Source organism: Tursiops truncatus, chromosome 2 (genome assembly GCF_011762595.2).
Source record: "Tursiops truncatus isolate mTurTru1 chromosome 2, mTurTru1.mat.Y, whole genome shotgun sequence".
NCBI classification, from domain to species: domain Eukaryota; kingdom Metazoa; phylum Chordata; class Mammalia; order Artiodactyla; family Delphinidae; genus Tursiops; species Tursiops truncatus.
This window is the reverse complement of record NC_047035.1, coordinates 176,263,749-176,288,130: the sequence shown is the minus strand read 5'-3', so window position 1 is coordinate 176,288,130 and position 24,382 is coordinate 176,263,749. Positions and strand designations below refer to the sequence as shown.

Here is a 24,382-nt window from a genome sequence, read left to right as displayed (position 1 = left end):
AGCCATATTGATTGGAGATTACTAATACATTTTAGTGAGTAGGTAAGTTTGCAAATATGGAATCTGTGAATAAGGAGGATTATTATTGCCTGCATGGCAAAATTTCATTCATATTAGCAGCAGAGTCCTAATTGTGGACTAATAACCCAAATGAAGACAATTATAAAACAGTATTAGAGGACATTAGACAAGATCTGAATAAATGGAAAGATCTTAATCTCAGATATTTCTGGATGGGAAGACTTAATCACATAAGATGTAATTTCAATCAGAATTTCAGTAGGCAGTTTTTTAATAGACAAAGTTTTTGTGTAAAAATCAGTATCTAAAGTTGCCCCAAAATCTTTAGAAAAAGTAAGAGACTATTAAATTTTACTATGAAGGTACTGTAAACAAAACAGTGTAGCATAGGCACAGGAATTTTAAAAAGAGAGTTTAGAAACAGATCCATGGAATTTAATATATGACCCCATGGCATCCTGGCTCACCAGAGGCTAGTGTGATGTTTACAGACAACATTGTAGTGATTGGCCTTACATATCAGAAGAAATAAGCCAAGACCCAAACCTCACATAATACACACAAAAATGAATTTAAGATGGATGGGTTAAAGTTTTTTACCTTTTTAACAGTAAATATTTTAAAAGAAAATTTAAGACACATATTTTATAACTTTGGGTGGCGTAAGCCAGAATCCATGAAGAATTGACTACCTAAAAATTAAAAAATCTCTCTGTGTCAAAGGACAAGTTTAAGAGCAAAATTAAAAGACAAACAATTCTGGGAATAAACATTATTAACATATGCAAAAGACCAAGTGTTAATGTTATTCAGCTTTTGCAGATTCATAAGAAAATGAACCTAATATGGATGAGAGCAGGCATTCACAAAAGAGAAAATATCTATGAAATGACCAGTAGACATATACAAATATGGTCAACCTGACACACAGAAATGCAGATAAAAAGAACAATAAGATCATTTTATGCCTATCAGAGGAGAGGAAGGAGACGAGAAATAACCTGTGATCACAGAAATGTGAGAAAACAGGCACTTTACTCCTGGTGGAAGACTTGTTATTGTAATTTTTGAAAATAACATAACAATATTTATTAAAATACCAGATGTCCATGCTCATAAACACTCTTAACCCATTCACAGTGATTGTAGGAATCCATCCTGTGGAAATCAAAGCAGCATTTTAATTTACATTAGCATATATTTACTTATCTATTGCTGCCTTGTTTACAATAGGAAAAGAGACTGGAAAGAACTTGAATGTCCACCAGTAAATAGTGTAGCCATACATGGAATAGTCTGCATCTGTGAAAAAGAAAGTCCATAGACTTTTTCTTTTAAGGCAGTGGCTCTTTCCCAAGGTTACGCCTTTAAGACCTTGTGAGATCTTGCTCTAAATTTCTCTAGAAATTTCCTTGGCCTTGCAGTGCTGGCGGAGCTTCAGATAGGATAGTATTAAGGAAAAATTGTGTTTGTGATCCTGCACTTAGTAGCAAAACAGGTGTCTCTCTCTGGGGCCACCCACACGATCCTGCTTATGTACTTAACGGGTTGACAGCTTTCCCCCCTGTAGCCCCAAGAGGCAGAGGAAATGGCATCATCCTCCTACCAAACCATTTTGGGTTTCACTGGCCCTGGTGTGCATTGCCCCAGATCCTTAGAAATATGACCACTTGGATGGAACCACGTTTAAAAAAGTTTAATGATTTAAGAAAACCCTGGGGGAGAGGGTAGGTGGGGATAAAAAGCACAACATGGGCTTTTCAATAACATCTTGAACCTATAACTCTGTGAAATATTGTCTTTGAGCCATTAATGAAACCCACATTGCACCAGTGGCCTTGATGTTGAACACGGAGGGGGAGGACCAACTATTACTGTCCCTTGGAGCTCTGTACTCATGCTCTTGTTCTCTTTTGTACTTGAAGATAATTTCTGGAGCTCCCATTGCTTTTGTGATATTTCTCCTGGGAAGAACTGGTTGAGAAATTCAAGTCGTGCTCGACTATATGTCCCATGCCTGCCACTGCCACCTGTGTAGCATGAATAACTTTTGGTGGCCCCTGTCCCTGGCCTGCTCTCCCCAGTTTGGGTTGATGAGAATTCCTGCAGAGCCTAAACCTTTAGGATCAGCCCAGTGCAACAGCAGTTGCACTTACAAAATAGTAGAGGTGCACAGGCCCTAAAGGAAATTGGAAATCTTGGAAATCAGATTTCTAGGCTGGTAGAGAATCTAGAGGGGTTTTTTTTCCAATTTATTTTTTTTAAATCCTCCCCCATTTACAGACTGAAATGAAATATGAATTCAAGACAGGAAGACTTATTTTAAGCTTCAGATGGTTACTCTGGACCTGGGTGCCCCTCAGACCGTGCTTCTCCAGTGGACTGGTCTGTGGACCAGTTGCTACCAATCACGGGAACTTGTTAAAACTGCAGATTTCACAGAGACTCCAATTTGGTAGGTCTGGAAAGGGACCCAGAAACTTGGATTTTAAAGTCTTCCAGGTGATTTGTACGTTCTCCAAACTGCAAGAACCACAGCCCTGGGCTTGGTCTACCTGCCCGGAGGTGCTTCCTCTCCACTGATGAGGCTGCTGGCGGCCACATCCGAAATTGTTAAGACAGCTGAGATTTAGAAGATGAACCCTTAAGCCACCCAAGACATTTCCATTGAAAGGCAGAGTTGTTCTTCCTGATATTTAAAGGATTGCGACTTGTAGTGCTACTAAAATTAAAGCTGACGCTTTGCCTGAGTTCTGTGCCTGCATAAGCAAATCAACGGCTCTGCCCATCTAGGGAGGGAGCCATTCTCCTGGCGCTGAGGTGATTTGATGCTTTACCTTCTGCCTGCAGAGGGTGCGAGATGCTGCCATCTGGCAAGGTTGGGTGAGAACAGGCAAAAATGGCTGGTATTTGTGCAGAAAAGCAGATCCTATCTTTTCAATCTGATGGAAACCAGGGACATCCTCCCCCGAAACATTTACATACACAAACTTTTGCATAAATTTCTGAAGACGTAAGAAGCTCCTGAACTCAAATTTAAGAACCCAAGTGAATAGACAGTTATGCTACATGAGATCCAAAAGGCTGTCAAATTGGATCCAGACACCTAAAAGACATATATGCACATTAACAGCGTGGACGCGTATATGAAAACCCGCCAGGTCTGTGTTATCAGGAAGCTGTCAGAAGTCTGAACAGACAGGCTTACATCAACCAAGAAGCTCGAAATCTTACCCTCCACTGTTAACAGACATTGTGGGAAGTCCATTCTCTTTTGGCAAAGTTGCTTTTCCTTAAGGATTTTGCGTTTCCTTAAAGGATTTAAAAAAAGGCCCCAAACTTTAAACCTGAAATTAAGGTTTTTTTTCTTCTTCTTGTCTACAACCTGTCCCAGTTAATGAAAGGATTTTTAGTCACTAGGAGGCTAAAGTCCCTCAGAAAACTCCCCTCATAAAAAAAAATATAGCAATTTTCCTTTGGGGACTTGCTGTTGGAGACTTCCATACTCAATAAATTATTACCTTTGAATTTAGACAGGACAAACATCTGTGCAAAAGCACAAAAATAGTTATCATTCTCTTCTAATGTGGAACATAAGGCTTATTTGTCCCATCTATTAAAGGTAAAGCTGATGATAAAAATAGCCCCAACTCTCCACTCCCTGGATCCATACACTTTGCAGTGTGATTTAGAAGTGACCTCCTCCCACCAAGACACGGAGCCTGTTTCTGCACCTCTGGAATCTGGGCCAACTTTTGTGATTTGTTTTAGCCAACAGAATGCTCTAGAAGAATAAGGTACCAGCCTAAAGAGGCTTTGTGTGCTCCTGCCCAGTAGCCGTACGAACCAACCGGGCTACCTGGGTGAAGGACGGACGAGAGGCCATGTGGGGCAGAGGTGGCTCCTCCCAGCTGCCCCCGCTGACCTGCCGACTGATCAGATGAGCCCAGCTGAAGTCAGCCATGCCTGCCTGGATCAGCAAAGATGCCCAGTGGACCCAGAGAACTTGAGCAAAAATAAATGTCTATTGTTTGATGCCCCCCGCCTAGGGTTTTGTGGTAAGAAATAAAGGGTACAGGAGGAGTGAGGGAGACCCATAAGAAATGAACCTACTGAACAGAGGGAATGATTTTTTCTTCTTGGTGGAATTAGGTGACCACGGGGACCAGCTTAAAGGGGAGGACATCGGCAGAAAGAAGATGAATTTCTTAATGTTATTGTACCCCTGGATTAGTTCATGCTTCCCGGAATAGCAGATTATTTATTCCACAATATTTTACAAATATTGAAGTGTGGGCTTCTCAGATGAAATAAAACTTTTAAGCAGTAGGCCACTGGTTAAGCTGGTTAACTGCTGATTAAGCTTAGGGACAGACTGAGTGTAGGGGAAGGGTGGTGAAATGGGTGGGGGGACTGGCTAGAACCTAAGCCCTTAGTTACTACATGCAGATGCCTGCTTCCTTTGCCAGAAGAGTTCAAGATGGTCCTTTCAACTGACCCTTGGTCCTTGAGAGACTCTTCATGGGAGCCACGACTTAGCACGGCCAAGTAGTGTTACAGGTGCCCTGTTCTCTATGGCACTGGCATTCTACGTAGGCCTTAGATAAACTGGTGGGCTTTGCCTCCTGCAATGATGCAAAGTCTAGCATAAGATCAGGTATTTTCCTCCCCAAAGACTAATTCCCAATGCTGGTTAACTCCTCAGCTCTTCTTGATGATGGAAGACAGACAGGTCTGGAAAGTGAGGTTGCAATTTTAGCAAGTCAGACTTCTTCTGAGTCTCCCACGTGGAGAGGTCTATCAAACAAGCCCACCGCTGCCCGTGAGCTCCCGCCTTCCAATCCAGCTGGCTTCATGCAAGTCTAGCACAGAGTCACCTGCTCCTTGCTCCACGTACCAACTTCCACCCCACGCTGGCCACCATGAGAAGACAGCAAAGCCTTCTCTCCTGTGTGGGTGACTCTGTGCCCTGTGTTCTCTGCCCAGTAATCTGGGAGCAATGCATTTCTCGTATGTTTAAGGCACTTCATACTTTAAAAGTGTTTTCAATCTCTTAATTCATTATATCGTAAACATAAAAATGATTCACTAGGACAGAAACGTCTTCTTATTTAATAGACAAGGGAAACTGAAACACGAAAGCTCAGGGGTGACTCAGGAGTCTGGCAGCTTCATGTGTGACACTGAGTCAGCTCATAAACTTGTTAGCATAGTGCTAATCTCGAAAGGTTGCTGCAGAAGACATCTTCCCAGAGAACTTCTGCAATCTTCCTGGAGTGGCTCTTTTACTTTGCTCACAAGCAGCTTTCTGTTTTGATGCCTTCAAGTGAGTGACAGCAGAAGAGAGGGAACGGGTGTATTTTCATGCCACTGAGTCTGATGACAAGTAATTGGTTCCACAGGTGCTGTTTTCCTTGACCTTTCTCCACGTGGAGCTCTCAGGAAATTCTATTACTATCGATCCCCTCCAGTTTTAATGCTGTAATGACGTCGTTTCCATTCGCAAGGGAAATGATTATGTGCCCTCCGCACTGTGTGAATACATATGTACATATTTACATACATATACTTGTTGTCCTAGTAGAGTTCTCAATACAGTTAAAATGGTCTGTGAATGTCTTTCCAAAGCCCCTTCTAGGTGCATCCAACAGCATACTGTAAATCAGACTTTTCTTTTTCACTTGTTTGTTGGTATTTGGTTTTTTTTTATATAAATTTATTTATTTTTGGCTGCGTTGGGTCTCCATTGCTGCATGCAGGCTTTCTCTACTTGCAGCGAGCGGGGGCTACTCTTCGTTGTGGTGCAAGGGCTTCCCATTGTGGTGGCTTCTCTTGTTGTGAAGCACAGGCCCTAGAGCGTGTGGGCTTCAGTAGTTGTGGTGTGCGGGCTCAGTAGTTGTGGCTTGCGGGCTCTAGAACACAGGCTCAGTGGTTGCGGCGCATGAGCTTAGTTGCTCTGCTGCATGTGGGATCTTCCTGGACCAGGGCTCGAACTCGTGTCCCCTGCATTGGCAGGAGGATTCTTAACCACTGTGCCACCAGGGAAGTCCTGGTATTTGGTTTTAACGTGCTGAGTATTCTGAATTACACAAAAGAGATTCCTAGAGAAGAGGTTTCTTCTCTTTCTGTTTTCTCTCCCCCAACCACACCCCTACCTTGTGAAGAGCTCTTTTTCAATGTAAGAAGTCAAAAGCTTCCTGTGTTATTCTTTGGATGTCTCCCCTCAACGTTCAGACATTTGTCTGGGCCAGAAGAAGAGTTGAGGGGGCTCCCTCCAGACTGGCAGCCAGCTTTCAAAGTCTCCCCTTTCCAAGTAGAGAAATAAATTAAAGCTGACACTAGGAGTGTGTGAACGCCCACTGCCTTTCGATTTGGCTCTCGCATGCTTATTTATTTTTGCTCCATGGCAAAAAGATTTATGACCCCTAATTATAAATTCTGACACTCTTGTGCTACGTGGATGCACTTAGATTAATTTTCACTTTCTGATGGCTTTGAAGAGCTTTCCTTTTCAATTCTAAACCCTCAAGGGCAACAAGGGTCCCTTTTGAAAGAGGGTCTGGCAGGTGCCACTGCCTTCAAAGGCTATGTTTTCATGGCTTGGGCTTAATCAGGGCCCAGGGATTGATGGATGGGTAGTAACCTCGGCCACTGCTTTATTTACTTTCTTGGTCCTCTTCTCTTTTAGAGAATTGAAGTGAATATGTGAAAAATGTGCTTCTAAATAAAAGCTGGCAAGCAGAGTGTCAGCCTGGAAATAACCTTTTTCAGACATTTCAGGAAAACAAGAATACTTCAGTATTTGAAATTTTAAAAAGATAACAGCTGATGGCTGACTTGGCTACGAGCATGGTGATTTTGCAAAACAGAAAAACTGACGTGAACTTCATGAGCAATACATCTGAACCAACATAGGATGATGTAAGACCTTTTGGTTTCCTTCTGCGAATGCACAGCTTATGGCATTTCTTCAAAAGTAAGCAAGGAAAGAGGTTGGTCTGATGGGTGGCGCAACAGCTGTAGAACTTGGAATCAGCCCAAGTCCCAAGGGTTGCAGGAAGAATAGAGGTTCACCCTGTAGGGTTAGGAGTGCAGTAAAGGACTTGAGCACCATCTGAAAATCCAGGCATATTCTGGAACCCGGGCAGGATTCTCAGCTCCTCCCTTCCTCCCTCCCCACCCAGGCCCGACTTCCATTTACACCTTTTTGGTGTGTGCACCCGATTCTTGGGGCATGGGGTGGTAGTGGCGGCACTGATGGCCCTAGAGTGTCACCTCTCACACTGGGAAGCAGGGCACCCTGAGGGCAGCATCAACGTTGTCAGGTCAACGTGTCAGAGGGTTGGATTTTTTTTTTTTTAATCAGAACACTGTTAGGGGAAAGCAAAATAGCTTGATTGATAAAATATTTTGAAACATTATAATTTCTAAATTTCATTTTAGTTAGCTAATTAAACGATAGAAACCTGTTTCTCGCAGCTCTGGGAGCTGGAAGGCTGAGATCAGGGCGGCAGCACAGCAGCAGACTTCTCCTCACAGGGCGCAACGGGCTAGCGATTTCTCTGGCGCCTCCTGTGTAAGAGCGCTGACTCCATGCGTGAGGGCTCCACCCTAATGATTTAAGCACCTCACAAAGCCCGCCCCCCCAATGCCATTCCCTTTGGGGGTCAGAATTACCACATATGAATTTTGGGGAGACACAAACACTTCCGAGCACAGCACCCACCCAAATCGTACTCATTCTTCAAGACCAGAGTACCACCTACCTCCTCCTGACGCCCTTGTGAACGAACTCTGGTCACCAGGGGCTCCCTCCACGGAACTGGGAGCGCATGGGATTCCCTCGGAAGAGCACGCCTTTAATGGAAGCTGCAGACATTTCTTTTCAGACTTTCCATATGTCTCCTCTTAAAAGCTCCAGAGGCAGCCGGTCCTTTCATTACCTGAGAACCTTCCGGGCGGCAGCTTCCATGAGGTGGGCACTGCCCCAGGAGGTGGGGCATGGACCTCCAACTGGCTCCCACTTTTGCCACGTACCGAAGCCTCGCTTGCGGTAATCTCTAAATTTCAAAACAGGCCTTGGCGTGTCATGGAACAGGAAGGTAAATCCACGTTAACACGTAGTACAGTCTCAGCCTGAAGTGAACGGGCTGCTTTCCCGGGGGGCGCCCTCACTCGCTCCGGGGGGTGGCAGCGCTCTTCTTTCCTGAGAGGCAGTGCTGTGTGTCTGCAGCCTGTTCGGCACGTGAGCGGCGGGCAGGCAAGCGAAGCTCCGTCGGCGTCCCCCGTCGCCCGCGTGACCCCCTGAACCAGCGCTCCCGTTCCCGCCCGAACTGTCCCCAGCCCGTCCGTGCAAGAGTTGTCTTCCGCGAAACCGGTCCCTGGGGCCAAAGAGGTTGGGGGCCGCTGGTCTAGGACACTTGCTGTGGCTGCCCACCAGCCCGGCTGGGTGAACCGGGCTGAAATGAGCTTCCTCGCTGAGGAAGGTCACTCCGTTTGCCAACATCGGTAAAGCCGGCCTTGCTGGAACTGGAGAGGCCACTCTTCCCCCTCTTCCTCCCCACGTGCTCCGTCCTAAGCTTTACTGCCAAGCCGCGGTGGGGAGCCTGTCGCCGCGACGGGCTGCCGGCTTCCTGGAGGGTCGCTCCAGCCCTCAGGGCTTCTGCCCGGCTTGTCCAGGGGTCCCTTCGGACGAAGCGAGGGGCTGCCACGGGGGGACGTCCGAAGACCCCGCTCACCAGAGCAGGAAGCCCGACGTCGTGAGTCGTCGCCGCCCGAACTGGGGTGTTCCTGTTCTCATCACACGTTCCCGCGAACCCGGCAGGCGGGTCAGCGATTCTCTTCAGGCGCCAGCTGAGGCCGGCGGCGTCCTGCTCCCTGCAAGCCCGCCGGTGACGTCCCAGGACTCGGGACAAACCCAGGTCCTCGTCGCGGCCCGCGCGACCCACGGGACCGGCCTCCCTCCGGGCCGCCTGCAGAGGCCCGCCTCCCTCTTCCCCGTCTGCGCGGCGTCGCGGGGCTGCCGAACGTGCCTGTGGGCCGGCCTCGCGCGCCGCCCCGCGCGCTGCCCGGGCTCCTGAGCCGCGCCCGCCGCCTCCCGCTGCCCGGGCACAGCGGCTGGGCGACAGGGAGCGGGTGGGTGAGCGGCCGCCAAAGAGCGAGAACTGACGCACCTGCCGGGGGGTGGGGGAGGGCGGCCGTCAGAGCCCCGCTGCCCCGCGTCCGCGCTGCGAAGGGGAGCCTCGGGACCGGACGGGCGCGCCTGCGCGCTGCTCTGGTGGAGGCCCGGGGCTCCCGGGCAGCGCGGCGACCCGAAGCGCCACAGAGCGTTTCCCCCCGTTGCCCGGAGCTAACCCGGGAACCAGCTCGACTCCACGCGGAGGACACGGCGAGAGAAGGGGAACCGCGTGGGGCTGGGAGGGCCGCCCGGCCGGGCCCCGCGGGGTTCAGTGCCACAAGGCTTTTTACACCTGAGTTCGCGGACTTTCCCCCTTTTCTCCCTCTTTCTTACCTGTTTTGCTCTTCGCTTGGGGTTTTGTGGGTTTTTTGAAAAGTATTAAGAAGTTCTCCTCACCAAATACACTGATTATTTTCAACTCGCATTTGCTGTCCCCGCTCACATCCCCCCCGCCCCCCAGTTGTTCACGTTCCCACCTCAAACGTGTCCTTTCCTACATGCCTTTGTCCCTTCTCGTCAGACGGCGATGATTCCTGCGTGTGCCGGTCCTCCTAGGTTAGCCCAGCGCGGCGTCATGGCTGCCGCTCATGGCGCATGCGCCCGCACACACACACCCGCGCACGCGCCCGCACACGAGGTCGTCATCCCAGGTAGACAGCGTGCTTGAGCCGCTCACTTCTCGGGAGGGTTCCGCAGACAAATCAGACCCAGCCAGGCTCTGCCAGGTACGTTTCTGTTTCTCCTTAAACTCTGTGGGCACTTCCAGGGAGACATCTTCTGCGAGTTTCCGCTTTATTTAAATCAGCTTCTGAAAATGGTGGCGGCTGGAGCCCTCGGAAGCTCGGTCAGTTCCTCTGCCCCTCTTACCTTGCCCAGAGCCGAGCGCACTGAAACAAAGCTAAGTACGGCCTAAAGGTTTAAGAGCTGCTTGAGGTTTTACATGTTCTCACCTGGGAAGAGCAGTTGTTCCTTACCCCGTTCTTAGGGCTCTGCTTCTGTGCGGTGGTTCTTTTTAGCTGTCTCAGCCTCAAAGTGAATGAAGCCCTGAGGTGACCCAACCTTGTCCTCTCTTGGAAAACAGAACTCAACGGAATAAGTTTTCAAGATCTTACTGGCTTGATTCAGTGAATCGGGCGGCATCCAATCTAGCAGAGAGAAATGAAAGACTTTTTTTTTTAATCGAAGTATAATTGATTTACAATATTGTGTTAGTTTCAGGTGTACAGCACAGTGATTCAGTATTTTTGCAGATTATATTCCACTATAGGTTATTACAAGGTAATGGGTATATTTCCCTGTGCTGTACAGTATATCTTAGCTGCCTATCTATTTATACATAGTAGTTTGTCTCTCTTAACCCCATGCCACTAATGTGTCCCTCCCCACTTCCCTTCTCCTTTGGTAACCTCAAGTTTGTTTTCTGTGCCTGTGAGTCTGTTTCTGTTTGGCAAATATCAATACATTCAAAGTGAAATGAAAGGAGAAAGGAGTGGAAACAGGGAGGCAGGAAAGTGGGTTCATTGTGGAAAGGTCACTTTCCTTTAGGGGATGGCAGGGGTCGATCAGGCCTAGCGCTGACCAGGTGAAACCTGATTGGACTGGTTTCACATTCCATTTCTGGGAGAGGCTAGAACTGTAAATAAGTCTCAGTGGGGGTGATGTGGGGTGTAGCATAAGTGGCTCCATTTGGGGCTGCTGTCTTGTTCTTAACACCTCCGTGCCTTGATTACTTGTACATTTCAAGAAAAGGACTTACTGCCCTGAATCATAGAGAGACTTCAGTTATGGCCAGTTAGAAAACACTACTTCTCTGGACCAAGAGTTCAAGTTCCAGCTGCTAGACTGATACATGAGTTCCTCATTAGCCAACTGCCACCCTCCAGTTGGACGGAGGACGGCGTGCTAGAGTCCACCATCTGGAATGTGCTCTGTGCCATGTACCAGATGGTTCCAAACTCTCAGGACACCCAGTGCCCCATGTACCTCTTAAATACAAAGAGCAAATGTCCCTTTTAGGAGACATGGGGTTGCATGCTAGGTGCTTATGTCTCCATGGCAGCAATGGAAGGATGAAGATGACTGTTTAAAGCCTTCGAACTCTGAACAATTGACTGAATGTAAAGTTGATGTTAATCTAAAAAACACACATTTTCACATAAAAGGATCAGAACTTTGCACGCAGTAATTATCACAGACAGAAAGATCCTGCTTTGTGGGTAGCAATGCTTAGAAATCAAGAAGAAAAAGGACTGTGGGATAAAAAAATTTTCTGAGCTATTCCTGTAAGTAAATCTTGGTTCTTGCTTTAGGTAAAAGTTGAGATGAAAAGAAAAACATTTTCAGGGAAACAAAAAGCTTAACAACAGGGTTTTGGAAACGAGGTCTTTTTAGACAGATGGATGTAGTTTCCGAATTGTTTTTTGGAAATTGTTTCTTAACTCTTTGACCTGAAATTGTGCTTAAAGTTTTGCAGAAGAAAGAATACTTTTGGTGTTGGTTGTACAATGTCCTGTTAAGAATCCAGCACTTATTTATCAAGAGATATTTTTATCCAATAGGATAATAATATATTTTTTCTCTTCCAGTTTCTTCAGGGAATGAATGGAAAGACAACTGTGGTGTTCATCTTGTAGCGGATGGCTGGCTTGTTAACAATGGTACCTCAATTCAAGAACTGAGGGAGCGGGAGGGTAGGAGAAAAGGGATGGCACTGGTTCTCTAAACTCTTGGCTCAAGGTGAAGTTACTTTCATTGCATTCCATAAGCCTTCCATTCTTTGCTTCCGGAATGTATAAGACACTGGAAATCAGGTGTATCTGAGCTGTTCAGTTCCCATTTTTGCTGGATTTTCAAAAATCTGCTGAAGTTCTCCCACATGCTAGATTTCTCAATATATGTTTCTTGTTAGATGGGCTCAGTATGGTTTAGCTTTTGCTTGTTGAAGTTATTTACATGGCCTGAGGTCAGATGGTGTTTTTTCACATTTTGCTTGATGCAAATCCATTGTTTTTATAGCAAAAGATTGGTTTCAATGAAGTGGTAGAGAACTTCACTTCTAATGTGTCTGTTTAGCAATACATTCACCAGGCACGCAGATCTTCTGGAGAAGATATAAAACCATGAGGTCTGTATCTGGAGTTTTCCTTATCTGAGCTGGGCTGATTCGCACATTGTCAGGCTCACACACCAGCAAGGGAGCAGGTCAAGCATGACGTTCTTTCCAACAGAGGCAATGGAGAGGTGGCTTTACTTGCTGGAGAATTATGTAAAACTGAGATGTCTGGAGGTCATCGGTGGTAACCAGAGGAGAAAAGTGAACTGAACAGGCTGCTTCCACTTAGCAAGGCTTCTCTAGAGGAGTATTTACAAGTCTAAGTCCAGCTCTGGTAGAGCTCAGTTTCACAGAGTCAGAGAAAAACTGAAAAATAATAATATAATCCTAATCAGTCCATCCACCATCTGAAAAGCAAGGAGGGAGGGGGACAAAGAGGAGGGAAGTGAGAGGACTCATTCCCAAACCCGCCCACATGTATTCCTTTCCGCTTTATCTTTGTCTCCTTGGCTCTCCTGCCTTTCAAGAAGTCTGCAAGTAGAGTGAATGGGGGTGAGTAGCCAAAATGGTAGCCATCTCTGCTGCGCTGGTAGGATAGCCTCTGGACATGGGCGACCATCTTCCCTTGGATCACGGATGTCCAAGGTCACACTCTATTAGCTCAGCAACACATGCAAAATAATAACCATGAACCCAGAAATGTCCCGTGGTATTTTCTCCAGCTCTCGTAATGAGGTTTGCAAAGCTTCTCTGTCAAGGAGAGTGGGGATGTGTAATTTTGAACACGTTTGTGATGGTTTCTCCCGGCTCTCTCCGAAGAAGAGAGAGGCGTGCTGGCACGGCTATAGGAGAGGGAGTAGCTTGACGAGAGCAGCGCTAGACCAGTCACCCAGGTGCTGGTAGCACCCGGAAAGCAAGGGGAGCTGCCCGGGGAGCTGGGGCTCATCGGGCAAAGGGCAGCGCTGGGGGTGGATGTGTGGTGAACACAGAGGAAGACAGGTACCCTCAGAGCTCTCTGGCCGGGTCAAGGCCTCCCCGTGACCAAGCAGGGTTTTCTAAAAACAGAGGAGAGAGATAACAAGAGTGGAAATAGTAGCAGGTGGCAGACCACCGAGGAGCACCAGTTAAAGTGCCCAGAGGGCTTAGCTCTTGACCGTAGCAGCAGACAGACACCTGGTGTAGCCCAATGTCTTAGACACACCGAGGACTCGGAGCTCCTGGAGACCAGGGAGGCAGAGGTGTTTCACTCCTGGGCTTCTCTTGCTCGAGAACCCAAAAAAGGACTTACCAGAAAGGATGTGAAGAAGTAACAAGAAAACCCCACGTGCGGGATAAAAAGAGTCACATGAAATATGAACTCTGTGCCTTTCTTCCTTTCTCCATTTCCCCACCAGCATTTATAAGTCCCTGACCATGGTTTCTTAACAGAAAATCGGAACTCATGGTGAGATAGCAGGTGAGAATATTTGAAATCCAGACAATTTTGAAAAGTCTGTGACTGTGGTCACTATAATATAGGTGCAATTCATGAATGTACTGAAGTGATTTGCTTTTCAAATTAGGAAATGCCATCTTTATTGAGATAAAACCCTTTCTATCTTTTAGCTGGTAACTGGTAATAGAGAAGTTATTTCCTCACAATCAATCTCAATGTATCATCTGTTTGTAAGGAAGAGAGGACTCGGAGATTTCCTGAATCAACTGGGCTGCAAAAGGCTCTAGGGCTTATCTGTTCCCAGCCCCTCGTTTGACAGAAGAGGAGGCTGGAGCTCCAGGAAATAACCAAATCAGTGGCTGAGAACCCAGAGCCCCTCTTTTAAGCTTGGTGCTGCTTCTGCTACCTTCTGCAGCTCGCTGTGTGTCTGCTTCATGCGGGCTAGTTCCGCCTGGAGAGGTGTGCCCCCAGCCGTGGGCCCACCCGCTCCCGGTGTCTGCGGTGGAACATGCTGGGCTGTGTCTTCAACTCCTAGCGCCGCAGCCCCAGTGGGAAGGCAAATGCTGAGTGGGGTCTGGCTTTGGCACAAGTGGGTAATCATGGTGTGGCTGGTAGGGGCTATGAGAAAGACATGAGCTCCCCGCGGTGCCATTTTCTTCCCCGAGCCCTGAGTTTATCCTCCCGGCCTCCTTGAGGTCATCTGTTTCTTTCCTGACAAAAACATCTGGTTGTTTCAAAACTGAAATTTTCATGCATCTCAACTCATGTAGGAATGTCGAAAAGCTGTTCTGAAAAACATAGCTCCTCCCTGTGCCAAGCCAGTTGGGCTGGATTGAACAACTTGTTATAAATCTCCACTCTGCATCTGCAACAGCCCAGAAGGTACAGAATAGAATGTTTCATGAGACCAGCCAGACGGATTGAATAAGACCTGCCTGGGGGAGCCCTGTGCGTTACGAGTCTGGAGACAGCCCTTTCTCTCCTCCTTCCTCAGACTCTTCTTGCAGACAATTTCTGGGACTGCTGGCGAGAGGACAGCATGTCAGGGTTCTCTGTGTTCACAACAAATTCTTTTGTGTCCTTAAGTGGAAAAATATTTTACGACATGGCAGAGCGACTGCTTGTTCTGTGAGTGATTCACAAGGAAAACTCAGCGACCTAACGATATGTGTCCTCGCCAAGAGGCAGGGAAAGGGATTAAAAAAAAAAAAAAAGTGACCCACAATCAAAAGTCTGAGAGGAACTTTTAAGATGCTTGACCACCTTTCCACTGAACAGTTCCCACTGTGGGCTATGGAACCTCCACCTTTGCTGTCTTTTATTTCAAACCCATCCTTGTCCACAGGTTGGAACACCCACCCCCAAACTACATGCACAAAACCTCCTGTCCACTTGGGCTTTGTTTTAGTGCTTTGTTCTCTATTCCCTATTTCCTAGGATGTGCATTCTTATCAAGAGCGTCTGTTGTAGTGCTTGGTACTTGTGTATAATTCAGTGCTGTAAATAAAGGCTTCCTCGGTGCTCCTAGAATCAGAGGCTATGCAAGAGAGGAGACCCGAGGAATCATCCAGTTTGATTTACCATCCACTGCAAGATCTCTGGCTGCAAAGATGTCTGTCAGCAGAAGCGCTGGATCTGGTCTGGTCTTGCAGCACAGGGAGCTTAGCTCACTGCTTCACAAGGCAGCCTCACCAGTTCCTCGGAGGTTCTCCGTTCTCTTGTTGAACAAGTCTGTCACCCTGGTTTCTTTCTGCAACCCCCTCCTCTTCTGGATAGACTGTCCTTTAAATATTTGAAGAGAACACTCACACGTCCCCAAACTTTCTTTTCCAGGTAGCACATCCTATTTCTTCAGTCATTTCTCTTGTTTTTTTCTCTTTCTCCTCCACTTACATTCTAGTTGTTCTTAGCCCTCTGATTTTTTTCTTATGAGCTCATGCCAACCTGAGTCTCCTCCATCCTGTTTTTCTGTGATTTATTTTGGAGATTAAATATAAGACATTATCCATCTTCCTTCTGTGTTAAGGTTCATTCCATCAATTGTAGCCAATATTTGAGATTGTTGATGGCATTTTGAATCATGAGTCTGTCTATAATACCAGCTCTCTCTCTTGATGTTTTTCACTTGGAACATTGATATTTTCCCCATAAAAATGACTGATTAAAAAGTTAAAGTCTAGAAACAACTCTCTAGATGTTATCAGGCTGTTAATCACGCTTCAGATCCAGTAATTTATCCATTTCAGATCCAGCTAAATTTCTTATCATCCAGCGCGTGCTTCACCACACTTTCTATAAAAATATTGTTGGATGTTCTGTCACACGTTTTGCTGAAATCATTGCATAGCATGTCCACTACAGTTTCCGCACCTATCAGCCTGGAGACGCTGTAAACACTGGAACTAAACCTAGAATAGGAACCTGTGTCAGCCATGTGGGTAGAAGCTTTCTTTTCTAAATAACGTTCTCAGGCACCTATTTGCTTTGCTGCCTTTGCTGCTGGCATTCTTCTTCGTTTCCCTTTTGGATCCATTTCCTTCCTTGTTCTAAGTACCAAGATGCTTTTCATGGACCATGAAAGAACTTACCTAACTCGTTTCCTAAATTCCTGTTAGCGTGTCCTCCAAGATAACACCTGTATTTTAATGGCAGCCCTCTGTGCCTCAACCCAAAAGAATGGGGCCGGGGAATGTGTGCTCACACCAGGGACTGGCGTCGTCACATCCCCCGGGAGCTGCTGCTTGTTCTATAAAGCTGGCCTTCTCCTCACAATCTGCTTGCTTGTGTGTCTGGCAACTCGCGCTGTGCAACCAGCTCCCCAAAGCCTGCCCCCAACATGGCAGACAGGTGCTCCTGTTGCGCAGTGGGAACCCCCATGGGTCCCCAGGCCATGCTTCTCTTAGGCAGTATTGGGGATGGCCCCAAGGGATTTATGCCTTCCAAGCTCTTTCCTAAACTGCGCTAAACCAAATTAGGCCAGTTAGGGGTTTAAAAACCTCCACCTCTTCTTTTTTCGCATCTCCCTTCCCAGCACTCTCCTTCACTAGCAGCAAGCGAGAGGGTTCATTCATTCATTCATTCATTCACTCAGCAAAGAGCTGTTAAGTTTCTGCCGTGTGCCAGCCTAAGGTAGGCACTGGGGATTCAGAGGTGAGCAACGCAGCAGAGCTCTGCCCCTGGAAAGTCACCAGTCCAACTAGGAAGACGGGTTTTAAACACAGAAAAATGACATTGTGAGAAGGAAGTTATGGGAGGGACAAGATCTTACCTCGTTCCAGAGGTCAGGGCAATGATGTGGGAGGTGATAGAGATCACCTGAATGGACCTGAGAGCCCAAGAGAAGCCAGCCGTCCCTGGGGACCATGCCCAGAGTCCTGTGCCCCCAAACGCTTCTGAAGTCCCCGGAGGCTGAAGGCTCCATGTGTGTCTTGGGCAGGGGATCTAATAAGATCTCATTTCACAGTCCATCTCAGTTTAAACTCTGGGGCTGTCACAGCCTTTGTTTATCTGCAGAATATTGACCAACCTGCAGGGTGATTTTATTTTTGCAGGAGAAATGTCTGCAGGGTGCCCATCTCATCTCTGGAGTTGCCTGCTCTCCCCACCGTCTCCCCTTCCTCTCCAAAACCCCAGCTATGCCCAGAAGTGCCCCCAGAGTAACCGGTTAGAATTAGAATCCTGACTGTTTCGTCCCAAGGGCGTTGGATTTCAGAAACTAGGGCTGGGAAATGGGTTTTTGGCGACTCTAACCATGGCTCCACTTACGTGGCCCCTCGGGATCAGTGGAGGGCCCTGTCTTCTAACACCCTTTTCTGGCGCTCCAGGGTCTCCTGACACGCAGACCCCCTAGACCTGCAGAGGCTGTGAAGAAGGGCAGGTGGATGAGAAGCGTTTTCTCAGCCTTGTCCATCTTGCGAAGGGGCTGCTTCGCCCCTGAACGCCCCCCAGCCCCGCTCCTCGCCTTGCTCCTGCCTCGGTCGCCTCCCGCTGAGGCCCCCCAGGCACGTGGTGGTGACTGCGGCTGCACAGCCGCTTTGTCCCTTGCTGGGCATCCCTTCATTTCCCTTTCCCAGGCCATCGGGGGGTGGGGGGGCTCCATCCCTCTAGCATCTCCTTGGATGCGAGAGGCTTTGCGCAGAGCCTCGGAGCTGGAGAGCCGTGAAAGGCATGTGCAAACGTGGCAAGTTTCCCTTTTGCGTTCTCCCGAAACATTTGACAAGAATTAAAGTTTCCCCCAGGGGCACCAGCTTCACATATTAAAACCAACCTTTTTTCCTTCTCATAGTCTCTCTCTCCCTCCCTCCGTCTCGGATTCAAAGGGAAGGATTTCCTCTGAAATAAAGCCCCTCGTGGCCCACGCGCCCCCGAACGGCGGGGGGGATGGGCGGAGGCGCGTCCCGCGCGGCTCCGAGGCCCGGCCAAGGCGGAACCTGTTTTCTCTGGAAAAATAATAAAACGCGGAGTCGGTTTCTTTTAAAATGGCTTCTGTTTCACAGTTCAAGTTGAGCTTTCTGTCAGGAAATGAGTGCCGGTTAGGCCTCTACGGTGGAGGAAGGGGCGGGGACGGGCTCGCAGGGCGTGAGGCTGCTCGGCTGCCCTGGGTGGTCGGGCCCTTGCCTCGCCCCTCGAAGCCCGAGCAGAGCGGTCCAGGCACCGCAGGGCCCCTGCTCACCACGGGGCAGCAGCTGTGACCCTTCCCTCTGGCTGGGGTCACTTGGGCAGCTCTGGGCAGGGCTCCCTTTAGGAGGGACAGGGTCCAGCATAACCAGGCAGAATATACGTCTGTGATGAAGCCAGGCAGCCACTGGATGTCGGCAGCCCGGGTCATATTAGAACCACGGGGACGGGCCAGTGAAAATCCCAGGCGTTCCTGGACAAGTCTGCTTCCAGGAAAGCAAAGATGGAAATCGGGGGCAGGGGACTGGGAGAGGAGGGGGGCGGGGAGGCTGAAGACAGAGGCGCAGCCATAAATATGCATGTCTGGCCAGTGTGTGTTTCAAATGGAATGTGAGCACGCACATATGCAGGGTATACTGGAGGCTGTTTGTGAACATCCCCCAAAGGGCGGAGGGCTCGAACACACATTTGGAATGTTCATTGGAAACACATGCGCCATTAACAAAAATGAAAGCATACCTTAGACACGTTGAACGTGCACCCAGGCAATTAGCAAGCGGTTCCTTTCGATTTGCTGGGCTGTGGCGCTCGGTCGCCAAGCCATAATGCTGCGGCGGTGGTCAGATCCCTTTAAGCCCACGGAAGGCTTTGCAGAGCCGTGCCGTGGCTAGGGGGCAGCATGGAGGCGGGACTTGCTAGAGTCGATGTCCTAAGATTCCCGAGGGATCCCGTTTGGAGCCGGGATTTAGAAAGTATTCATCCTACTTGAGAACTTCTTATAAGGTGCGTGCAGGGAAGCGTGTCCCTCAGGTCAGTGCCCCTTCTCATGCTGAACATGTCTGTGTGATCAGCACCCAGAAGCCTCACTCAGCTCCCTGCCAGGCGCTGCTCTCTTCCTCTCATCATTATATCCTAAATTAGTTTTCTTGTCAGTCCCTAAAGACGATAATGGTTTATTTTGTGCCAGAACTTCAGGGCAGAGTGAGTTGAAGCCAGGGATGTGCTGTGTACCCAGCCTTCCTCAGGCTCCCAGCGCCGCCCGGAGTACAGCGCGAACACCATGGCCCCGAATCTCTGCAGACTGCTAGCTCCTCAACTGCAGCGGCCCCTGGAGTTTTATGTGGTGCCTTAGCCTGCTGTAGCAGAACGTCAAAGACTAGGTGTCTTGTAAACAACAGAAATTCGTTTCTCACAGTTCTGGAGGCTGGAAGTCCACCATCAAGGCACCAGCAGATTTGGTGTCTGGTGAGGACCTTGATTCTTGGTCTTCTCTCTTTCCTCACATGACGGAAGGAGTGAAAGAGGTCCCTATTATGTGGGCACTAATCCCATTCATGAGGGATCCACTCTCACAGCCTAATCACTTCCCAAAGGCCCCACCTCCTAATACTATCTACTTGGGGATTAGGATTTCAGGATAGGAATTTTGGGAGGACACAAACACTCAGTCCATACCTATCGAGAGCCAACCAATACCAGGATCTCTGCTCTCAAGGAGCTTAGCAATCAACAGGGGGAGAAAGACAAGGAAACAATAGGGTGTGGTCTCTGCTAAGGCTGTAGTTAGCACCGGGGAAGAGAAGTACCCAAAAGGGAGCACTTGGTCTTCAAAGTTTGAGGAAGGCTTCCTAGAAGAAGAGCCTCAGCAGGGTCCTGGAGGACCACCAGGTGAAGGGGTAGGTGGTAAGGAGAACAGAATTCAACGCAGTGAGAACAGCATGTGCAAAAATGGGAGAAGAGTGGAGTGAGGGAGGAGAGATTAGCTGGGATCAGCTCATGAAGATCCCTTGTGCTCTGGGTGACCAGATGTCCCCATGTGCCCTGGGGTAGTCTCCACTTACACCTGCTATCCCAGCATAACAGCCACCCTCTCCCCTCCTTCACTCTCAGTAATGATTGGTTTGGACCCCAAAATGATACAGTCACCTCATTCAAGCCATGCCAAAGAATTTGAATTCAATCTTGAAGGCCCAAGGAGGCGGTGAAGGCCTTTGAGGAGGGAAGAAACACAATCACATTTGCATTGTAGAAATATGACTTTGGCCGCAGTAGAAGAACGTTTTGGAGAAAAGAATGACATTTTAGGAGATTATTGCCTTCATCCAAGGTAGAGGTGATGGTGGCCAGGGTTAAGAGATTGATCGTGATGACAGATGAATTCAGAAGAGGAATCACAAGGACTTGGTGTTTGTGTTTACTCTGTGTTCATTGGTCATTTATATATTGCCTTCTAAGATTTAACACTGGATTCTGCTGGCAGCCTGGTCCTCGGGTTCCAGGAGCACAGAAGCCTTGGAGGAGCTGGAAGGGAAGAGAATGAGAGCAGGCCCAGCTTGGTGTTTTCCGTCTCTGGAATGCAAAGCTTTCCTGTGCTGCGCCAGGTCCCAGCAGTGGCCTGGGTTGAGGCCAAGGTCGGGGCCGGGGCAGGGTGGCGCTGCTTTGGGGTGGTACAGACAGCTGGGTAGCACTGGGGTGCTTGGCAAAGACTTTGCCCTTTGACTGGGAGGTAGGTTCACATCCCGTAAGGTTGAGGAATGTTACAGGCTTGTGAATTACATTTTTAAAAATATTTTATCAATACCTCTGAAGTAGCAGGAACTCCAGTCCATGCCACATGTGTTCTCCATGTGTGTTGCGACTGTAGAAACTAACCAAACAACTCTGTATTGAACTTGTCAGAATATAATCAGAAATTCTGCTAATTACTTCAGCATGAAGCCCACTGAGCTCTCTCCCTTAATCATCAGAAGCAGGTCCGTTAGTGAGCACCGCCACTCGGTAACAGCACTTTATTGTGTTTCTTGGACAACTGCAAAAGCTTATCTTTCACTGCAAGGTTTTCTCATTTTTGGAAACTTCGTCCCCATTACAGTCATCATTACTAACTCATCAAGACTGCAGTGCTGGGAAAGGTCCCATGCAAAGAAATTCCTGAAATGGGAATGGACATCCATGTTGGAGTGGTGGTTTTTGCCAAAAAGTTAAACTCGAGCAAATGAATTGATTATCCTAGGCTGCCGGCTTCATTGCCTGAGAAAGCAGCAAACACAAAAATCCGCCAGTGGGTCCACGCTATTTAGCACATTTGTTTTATCTCTGAAGGCCAATAATAATGACAGAAGAAAGCTGAAGGAGCTTTGAGCCCAGGAAGAAAAATTAAGAGTTTTTTAACGTTTACAAAGAAAAACATTATTTCTCTCTAATCTTTCTTGTCTCTCAGTTCCCATTAAGCATCTGCACAGTGTGGGTGGGGGGAGAAGAAAAAAGAGAAAGTGAAAGCAGTCAAATAGCACGTTCTCAAATAAAGAGGATGCATAATTATTTATACGGGTATGAGAGAGCCTTAGTGCGGAGTCTGTAGATGTTTGTATTTGGTTTTTAAATGAAATATGGTAAACCCTATTTACTATTCAGCATTCCAAATTTACAAAACAGATTTTTTTTGTTGTTATTGTTGTTAGTGGGAAGAGGAGTGGAAATAAGTTGGGATAGGAGTTTATTCATATTGCATAAAAATTCTTTACTTTGCAAAATGATTCACCGAAATCTTTCTTTAAATAACAGCTCTGCTAGTGCATTTAATTTACCAAGAAAAATCAATTTTAAACAGAATTTTAGAAATAACGTCTGTGTTATGCAGTAAAAATGCAGTAGGCATTTTAAAATAAAAACAGACTGGGGTGAATATGAAAATTAATTTGTATTCTTTGAATAAACTCTTACTAGGCAAGTATCAGGATGATGGCCTAAAAGTGTAAGGGAAGGGTCATTGTGGAAGGAGAAAATTGAAGGATTATGTAGGATTGGGGAAGGGAGTGTGAATATAACTTTAAAAATTGGACATGATATCATCTAAGGAATGAGTTTTAGTAGGAGACCTTGCTTCAGTAAAAGTAAACAAATGGATTTCTAGTTCAAGATGCAGATAACCTCCCCCTGCATTTAAGCATGCAGGTATTGATAATTTTCCCTCCCTTCCAAATTCCCATTGAAATAACCAAATAAATATATAAAAGAGAAATCTGCATCAGTGTTTACGTGGTTTCTGCAAAAGCAAGTATGACAGAAAAGAGCAGTGAATGGAGGGAGAGTTGATCCTAATATTTTTAGACAGCAACTCCTCGGCAGATTAATAAAAGTTACTTGAAAGGTAATATACATAATGTAAAAAATTAGTAATTTGGATCAAAAAGCTTAGATTATTTCAAAAGCAGTTTGGAGCTAGGGCATATGACATAAAAGGCTATTAAGTGTCTTATTTTACATGAGGGAGGGGCAATGAGTAGATGTGATTTCTTTTTTTTTTCTTCTTTTTTTGCGTTACGCGGGCCTCTCACTATTATGGTGTCTCCCGTTGCGGAGCACAGGCTCCAGACGCGCAGGCTCAGAGGCCATGGCTCACGGGCCCAGCCGCTCCGCGGCATGTGGGATCCTCCCGGACCTGGGCACGAACCCACGTCCCCTGCATTGGCAGGCGGACTCTCAACCACTGCGCCACCAGGGAAGCCCAGATGTGATTTCTTTTTGCTTGATGTGACCAAGAATTTTGGCTCAAATATTATTGAAAGGCAACCTCCTATAGAACAAACATAGGAATAGAGAGAGGTAAAAAAAAAAATTATAGTGTAAGTCATGTCAAAGGGAAAAATAAGCCTTTCCATTGGTCCTTTCCACACAGAATGACAATTTGGGGCAAAGGCTGAAACTTAAAATCACAGGCAAATATTTGGGTGCTGGTGAGCATGAGATCCATAAAATGCACGTCCTTTTTCTAGCATGTTAATGAGTTTTGGGATCTACAAATGTGGGTAGGCTTGGCTAGGGGTGGAGAGCTCAAATATCACCTATGCAAAAGTAAATGTCCAGTGTCAGCTTTACATGGTGACGGAACAGTCCCCTGTGGGGGAAGGTGGTTCGTAAGGAATCTATAATGTCAGGATGACCCAAGAAGTTTGGTCATCCCTTCATCACCTCAAGTCTTCAGTAAAAGCTTTGCAGAAGGTTTGGAAGTAATTAAAAGTTCAGTATAAAGTTTGGAGGGGTGGAGAGGTTGATGGGGGGAATAAAGTGAAAGGGAATAGAGAAACATCTGGGCCAGGACAAAGCTGTGGGTATTGCACAGCCAAGGAAAGTGCTCAAGACATGTCGAATGTGGAAGACACAGACAATCAGAAGCAAAATTTGTCATGAAAATGTAAGTGCCTATAAACGCGCCCAAATCGTGGAGAGGATGTTAGATTTCTCATTGAATGTGGTAGCAAGGGTCAATGGTTTTGTACTGTTTTCAAATATCAAGAAGTCGTGTGATATCTGTATACACAGTGTCTACAGTATTACAGTTAAAAAGATAAATCTATCAAAAAGTAAAATGAAAGATAGCCACAAAGCATGAAATAAGATATAAGAAGTCAGAGCAAGTAAAATAGTTATGTGAGTAGTTAAACTTGCTACTAAATGACAAAGACTCAGGACTTGCAGTTTATGGCAGAATAGAGTAGGTCATAGCCACCCAATGTTCTCACTACATTAACTAGAAAAATCCTGAGATTTTCCAAAATTATATATTCAAAGACAAAGGACAGTTGTGGAAGCAGAACTAGATGAATTGGAATTCCAGTTCTGAGGTCATCTGGCAATTACCAGCTATATTTTTTGCTGAACTCATTTTCCAATTTGGTTTTTAAAAAAGAAGCTATGTGCTGTTTACAAGAGACACATTTTAAATAGAAGACTGTTTACAAGAGACTTTATTTGTAAGGACACAGGAAGATGGAAAAATAGGAAGACAAAAGAGAGATTCCATACAAACCCTAACCACAACCAGATTCCATACAAACACTAATGTTTTGTATTTCATACAAAACACTAACGATTCACTAACACTATATGAAGAGATGTAGTTCTATTAATAGCAAACAATGGGATTTGAGGTAAGAAATGTTAATAAGGACAGACGGACATCCATGATAAAAGAGCCAATTCATCAAGAAGGCATAATAATTTAAAGCCTGTATATACCTAATAGTTATAAAAGATATCAAGCAAAAGTTGATAGAACTAAAAGCAGAAATTGATAATC

General features: G+C 46.8%; 1 long non-coding RNA gene across 2 annotated transcripts in view; it reads right to left on the bottom strand.

Annotated features, from left to right (window-relative positions):
• LOC141278125 (uncharacterized) overlaps positions 1-19,066 on the bottom strand; it is a 55,120-nt gene extending 36,054 nt beyond the window's left edge. The window contains exon 1 of one of the 2 annotated variants that reach the window (XR_012330468.1): positions 18,823-19,066. This is a non-coding gene — a long non-coding RNA (uncharacterized lncRNA). Of the gene's footprint in view, positions 1-10,149; positions 10,402-18,822 lie in introns of those variants that run through there. The other variant, XR_012330469.1, reaches the window with a different exon arrangement.
• Between the last annotated feature and the right edge of the window lie 5,316 nt (positions 19,067-24,382).